Here is a 7544-nt window from a genome sequence, read left to right as displayed (position 1 = left end):
AACAGGAACTACGATTGGTTGATTTATGTGAAAAGAAGATACCACCTTTGGTCAAAAGCGAAATACGTCCGAAGTTCAGCTGTTATCATGAAATTGCATAACAACACACCTAATTCTGAAACACACCTTGCCGAAGCTAAGGCTATTAAAAAAAACAGTTTTCTAAGTGAGAAACTTAACATCCCCTTGTTGTTGCAAGGGTTCAAAAAGTGAGGACTACAAAAAAAAATCTAAAACTAGATTCAAGTCCCATGGAGTTGTAGGTAGTATCAACAGAGGCTGAACTGTAGGGACACCATGCAGGAACGTATGCACTGTTGGCAAAAGAGCCAAACGACGCTGGAAAAAAAAATTGACAAAGGAGAAACCTGCACCTTTAGTGTCGCTAAACGAAGTCCTCCATCAAATCAAGTCTATAAAATAGCAAAAGATGGGATAATGTGAAAGAACAAGAAGTCGGAAACTTGCGAACTTCACACCAACCAATATAAGTTTGCGAAATGCTTTGATAATGAGCTGCTGTAACTGGCTTTCTAGCACGTTACATTGTTCGTACAACTGACTTTGGAATGCCCTCTTATCTGAAGAGAGCGGTTTTGACCTCCACCCGATCAAACACAGCTGTGCTAAAATAGGGGTAAAGAATGGACATAGCGGAAGCAGCCACAGATCGCCTGCGAGTAGACTGCGGCGATTTGAGAACCATGCTCTCAGAGGCCAATGAGGCGCCACTAGTATGAAAGTTGTGGACTATCTTTTGATCCGCTTTAGCAACCGAGGAAGCAGCGGAAATGGTGGAAATAGATACACTAGGCCGTACGGCCATGCTATTGTGAGAGCATCCACTGCCACTGCCCTTGGATCTCTTGTTCTGGACACATAGCGGGGTTATTCCGAGTTGATCATAGCTGTGCTAAATTTAGCACAACTGCGATCGTTAACTCAGACATGCGGGGGGACGCCCAGCACAGGGCTAGTCCGCCCCGCATGTCAGTGCCCCCCCCCCCCCCCTGCACAAATACAAAAGCATCACACAGAGGCGAAGCCTTTGTATTTGAGGAGTAACTCCTGGCCAGCACAGCACCTGCGGCTGGCCGGGAGTTACTCGTCGCTCCCGCTGGCCACAGCGGCTGCGTGAGACGTCACACAGCCACCGCGGCCTGCCCCCCAATAGTCCGGCCACGCCTGCATTGGCCGGACTGCTCCCCCTAAACGGCGGCTTAACGCCGCCTTTCTGACCCTCCTGCCTAGTGACCGCCTCTGTCTCAGAGGCCATTGCTAGATAACGAAAGCTTCCATGTGCCGGCGCACTGCGGCACCAGCGCATGCGCAGTTCCGACCCGATCGCTGCGCTGCAACAAACTGCAGCGAGCGATCGGGTTGGAATGACCCCCATACTGGGGTGTCTGATAATTTTGGTGATGCCAATAGATCCACCACTGGACTAACATCTGGAACACTTCTGGATGTAAAACCCATTTTCCTAGATGAAAATCCTGACGACTGAGATAATCTGTTTACCAGTAGTCCACTCCTGGAATGAACACTGCCGACAATATCCCTTGGTGATGCTCGGCCAAATTGAGAAGTCGAGACACTTCTTGCATTGCTATGCAACTTTGAGTCCCTCCTTGTTTGTTGATGTAGGCGACTGCCGTCGCATTGTCCAACTGAACCTGAGCAGCCTGAGACTGGAGGATGTGAACTGCCTGTTGCAGAGTGGTGTAAATTGGCCCGAGCTCTAGGACATTTATTGACAGCAATCTTTCTTGGTCTGACCATAGGCCCTGAAACTGACAATGCAGGACCGCTGCTCTCCAACCTTTGAGACTTGCATCTGCCATTGGAATTATTCAATTCCAAACTCCGAACTTTCTCCCATGGTGAGATATTTTATTTGGAGCCACCAGAGTAGCAATACTCTGGCCCTTGGAGACCACCATGATGAATATGTATATGAGAGCCTGACCTCTGTGCGAGAAGATCTAGCTGAAAAGGACGTGAGTGAAATCTTCCAAGCTGGAGAGCTTCGAAAGACACTACCATCTTTCCTAACAGTTGAATGCACAAGTGCACCGAGACTGTCCGTGGTTTGAGCACTAACTGTACTAGATGACGAATACTTTGTGATTTATAACCTGGGAGGCATATGCATTGTTGAGACGGGGTCAGGCTTGATTTTTTTATTTTTATTTTTAAGTTGACAAGCCAAACATGCTGAACTAGTACATTGTACATTAGTAATGCATGGTGAATGAGTATTTGTTGAGACTAAGTCTTGATGAGAAGGTCGTCTAAGTATGGAACTAGTATCACTACCAGGTATGTGCGATGAGCTATTATCACAGACATCACTCTTGTGAATACCCGAGGTGCTTATGAAAGGCCAACCGGAAGTGCCTGAAATTGATAATGCCTTTGTTGCACTGCAAGTGTTAAGTACGCATGATGCGGTGGCCAAATTAGAATGTGTAAATGTGCATTCTTGAGATCCAGCAAAATCCTGAATTCCTGTGGTTTTAAAACCTGCAATCACTGACCGCAGGTATGACGTACTGATTGAGCCCCTTTAGGTTTAACAACGGTTTGACAGAGCCATTACTACAAAGGATTAGAATAAATCCCCTGACCCTGTTGAAGTAAAACCGCTGAAGCTACGAGAGGCTGAATAGCAGTAGGCAGAACTGCCCTCTTGTCAGCTGATAGAGGCAGACCTGTGTTGTAAAACCACATTGGTGGTAGACAAACTAAATTGCGGATCCACTCATCTGTTGATGTCTCTAACCTCACCAAACAAAATGTTTGAAAGCGTGTGCCCACCACTGAAGATCCATGATGGGCTGGAAGGCCGTTATGCCTCTGGCTTCCATTATGCCACTGGTTTGTCAGCTGGCTTTGTGTGTTGACAACGGATAGTTGGTTGTTAAAAACCACATCCTATACCATGTCTTCACCGTACGGTTGTGCCTAGAGCACGGCCTCAAAAGAACTGAGGTCTAACACATTTGAACGGTGGTCTAACATATTGTCGTTGAGGAACTGGTGTGGCAACGGTAGGAAAACAGACTTTCCCCCAGTCGTCTTCCATGTGTGCCATGTAGGACCAAATAACATAGTGCCAGTATAAGGCAGCGCTTATATTCCTAGTTTCTACTAAGCCTCGGATCTGCAAGAAAGCTACAAAAGCATCTGTCGGCCCATAATGAGTGAAGCTGGAAATCGAGAACTAACCTGTCAGACATCTATAGAAGCCGTATCTAAATACTCTGCCAATTGACAAAAGTGATCGGAGAAAAGTATAAGCTGGAATATGAAAGACCCCTAACCTGAGATGGTTCGCCGCCCATGCAATTACTGCCGTGTTAACCCAAACTCCAACTAAAGCAGGTCTAAGCAACACTCCTGCTGCTGTATACATGGATTTTAACATGGCCTCCAGCTTACGCTCCGATGGGTGTGTTAGCATTGTTGCAGCTGGGACTGGAGTAGATAATTTGTGTGAAAGTTTTGAAAACTGAATAATCCCCTGATGGCACATTTTCCCATTTAGTTGTTATAACCTGGAAAATGGTACAGTAGTTAGACAGAAATCACTTTGGCATAGAAAAAAGAATATCTGGATTTTTTAATTTTTTTTCATACTTATGCCAGCTGCTTATTAAGAGATTCTGAATAAGGAAAACACACAGTCACCCTTTGTCTGTTAGCAAACACTGTGTTCTGTGTTAGTGAAAGGTAGCACCTGGCATTCCGCTCTGTAGAGATCAATGGCCGGGCCTCAGTGTCCTTACTATCTATTTTCTGACCCAATTAAACCTCCTCCTGTTTTTCTTGAGATACAAGATCTGGCATTGAATTGTCAGAGTGTAAAATCGTGGAATGCAATTCTAGAAATATGAGGGGAGGGAATACCGCACAGGAGATATTGAGTATAGAAAGTTAATTTTCTAAACCAAAATCAGGTAATTACAAGAAAACGCTGTTTTCTAATTCTGATATTATTTGGTGGTGCACCCTGAGTCAGTAAGGGAACGTAGACAATATGGAAGAGAAGAAGACTCTTTTGTGGGCGCACTCTTTACTTTACATAAATATAGAAAATAGTCAAAGTAGATAAAAATACAAATTTTAATAATTCAACAAAATAATTTCTACACAATTAAGACAATTAGTGGTTCATCAAGAAAATAAAGGTGGTCAAATAATTAACCAAATATTTGAAATAGCACCATGTGCTGATATAAAAGAAACTGGATTTTGGCTGATGGAAGGAAATTCTGGACGTTATATATTCAGTGGTATATTGTGCTAATAAGCCAATTACTGTTATGCATTCCCCTGTAATAAAGTCTGGATACTGGTAGTGCTTAAGAGTAGTATGCCACTGTCTGGTCTCCTGCCAGAGAAGATAAGAGCGGAGGGGGCGGCAGGGAGACAGGCAAAGAGTGGAAATTGGAGAGCAGTGTGAATCTGCTGTCAGTGTTAGACACTATATGGGCTCAATCAAGGAGCTCTACTGCACTGGGTATTCCTCAATGGTCACCCACTTGAGTACTAACCCAGCCCAACACTGATTAGCTTCCGAGATCGGACGGTTTCGGGCGTCTCCAGTGTGGTATGATAGTAGAGGAAATAACCAATATTGCAGAGCTCTGGAATCACTGATGAGAGTTCACGAATTTACAAAGTTATTCAGGACAGATACCAGACATAGAAGAAATTAGATGGATCTGCTGCCAATGTTAGACAGGGCCTCCACCCTGAATCACTGGTGAGAGTCCACGAAAATAAGGATTGAAAGAAAAATAAGTAGATAGTAAAAAGGTATAATGGGGTTTAAATCCAGATGCGGCAATAGTAAAATGAACTGGAATAATTACATTATCATTGGAAAATGTTGCCTAAACACAGGGTGCCTGAAATGCCAAAGCAAAAATAAGGAGAAAAAATTAATAACAGAGTACCAGCTATGGGAAAGTATCCAATATAATTTATCGGTACTTAAAAGTAGCAATGAGGTTGTAGCTGAATTGCATCTAGAGTGTAGCTGTTACAAAAGTTTCCACTGCAGGTTCTCAATGCCCCAAAAGGATATAACTATATAGAAGTGAGGTTGTAACTAAATAGCAATGATATGTCCAGACTAGGGGGGATCTATCAAGGTTTTTAGATTGGATCACTGCCAATAATATCACATGCAGAAAAATGAAAAATGCAGCATTATAACATAATACATTAATATGGCAGTTATTTATATTGGATCACTGCCAATCACTGCCAATTATATCACATGCAGAAAAAAGAAAAAATGCAGCATTATAACATAATACATTAATATGGCAGTTATTTATATAAGGCAGGCCAGTACCTATTAGCACAAAGTCCGTCTAGTATATAAATTATATGATAGTAGAGTGATAGTGGCAAGTGCTCACAGGAGCAAATGAGAGAAGCATATTTAAATTGTTGCGTGCCTGTAACTCCCAATATACACTGTGTAGTAAGATTGCTATGGATAGTGGGAAAAGAGAGTTGATATTACCCGCGCCGAAATGGGGTAGAATCACCCCTTCTAGAGTCTTGACACCCGTCTCCTCGCAAAAGGTGCTAGCAGTCTTCTAAGAGCCCCGGGCATCTCGAATGATGGGGGGAGTTCAGGAGCCGCCGGTCCGATGGTGTCCTGTCGGACACAAGCCGCCGTCAGACATCCGCTGCTGCGGACAGCCGCGATGGGTATGGAGTGGAAGTCAGGGGAGACGGAGGGCACGGGCACAGGTCAGATAACGTCCGAGGTTCCGGTCAGCGAAAAAGGTCAGCGGTTGTAACGGAATACGCGTTTCACCCGTTCGCCGGGCTTGATCACTTCCTATTGTGGTCTCGATCCCAGCAGGTTTTTTAAAAGGAGGTTCAATCAGTATCTTCCAATCAAAACGGAGGGGGTGTATGAGTACTTTGATTACCCGCTGAGGTTTTACGGCTGGAATAATCCGGATGATTAACACTGAATCACTGGTTGATTGACAGGAGGAGCCGTTATCCATGTGAACAAATAAAATAAAGAGAAAAAAAAGAGTTTTAAAACACAACCCAAATAAAGTTCTTATTGACCGGGTAATAAATCATATGCAGCATGATGCAAAGCTGAATCAGGTGGATGCAGGTAATTAATCTAATATTGCAAACCTAATAAGAAATAATAAAAATAATAGTGAAAAAAGTAGCATGATTAGCCCATATAAATGAATACTTGATATTATTTACTAAAGTGATTAGATTGATGAGTGCGGGTAGTCCCTATTACAAGCCTAATTTATAGGTTTGTGACAGTTAACAATTCGGAGTCCCAAGAGGGAAAACTACCTCATGGCACTGGTAGTAATTAAATCTTAGCCATTAATATATAATCACACAGTATTGTCCAAATAGGCTGATAAAAAATGATTAATTGATGAACTGTTACTACACAAACAGCGGTCCTGGGTACGAGCAAAGAAAATAAATTATCATTAATTTATAATGATTAGATATGAATTGCTATAGGTGATAAAACAAGGTTAGATATATATTTCTCTCAAATTGATTGGTGATTCGAGAAATGTTGATTTATATGGCACGTATATAAGATATAGTGGGGTGCCGCTGCTGGTCAAGTGTAATAGTCGCAAGGTCAGCGGTCCTGAAGCCGGACAGAAAGGCTCCCTGATAGGGCTAAACATTAGCCTTAAATAAAAAGTGATTGTTCATAATCAATAATAAGTTCTTTACTTAGGTCACCTCCACGTATGCCCAAGTGAATTCTGTCTAGACCAAATGCTCGCATTTCACATGGGGAATCATGATGTTGAGCATGGAAATGCCTTGCTACTGATGTCAATTTTTTGCCTTTCTGTAGATCAGACGAGGCATTTCTGATATTTCCCATGTGTTCTAGAATCCTGGTTTTGAATTTCCTTGTGGTCATACCGATGTAGCGTTGGTTGCAGCTACAAATTAGACAGTAGACCATTCCTTCTGTATTACAATTAAAGAAATGTTTTATTTGAATATCGCGCCCTAATCTATCTGTGACCTTGTCGGTGATCTGGATCTGAGGACAGGCTTTGCACTGCCCACAGGGGAAGGACCCTGTTATATTGCTGGTTTTGGTGGGATTCCGTGTAAAATGGCTCCGAACGATCATGTCCTTCACATTCTTAGCTCTCCTCCAGCTAATTTGGAGCGTTGAGTCCAATAGTGGTGATAGATCTGCATCAAGGTGTAGGACCGGTAGATGCTTCTGAATCGCGTTTTTGATTTGACGCCATTCTGGGCAAAAAGTACCTACAAAACGAATTTTGGTATCATCTTTTTCTTTCTTTGGTTTATCTTGAAAGATCAGAGTGTCTCTTTTCACTTTGAGAACGGCTTTTTGAGCTTTTTTCAAAGCTCGTTTGCTATACCCACGTGCATGTAATCGGGCCGCAAGTTCGTAACTTTTTTGTTTGTATATGGTATCTTCTGTACAGTTACGTCTAAGTCTGAGAAATTCCCCTTTGGGAATGTTC

The 7544-nt window shown here is 42.9% G+C and overlaps 1 pseudogene; it reads right to left on the bottom strand.

Moving 5' to 3' along the window:
- Positions 1 to 4510: 4510 nt before the first annotated feature.
- Positions 4511 to 4629, bottom strand: LOC134931489 (5S ribosomal RNA; annotated as a pseudogene).
- Positions 4630 to 7544: the final 2915 nt, after the last annotated feature.

Source organism: Pseudophryne corroboree, chromosome 5, assembly GCF_028390025.1.
Source record: "Pseudophryne corroboree isolate aPseCor3 chromosome 5, aPseCor3.hap2, whole genome shotgun sequence".
Lineage (NCBI taxonomy): Eukaryota > Metazoa > Chordata > Amphibia > Anura > Myobatrachidae > Pseudophryne > Pseudophryne corroboree.
This window is presented reverse-complemented; position numbering and strand designations above follow the sequence as displayed.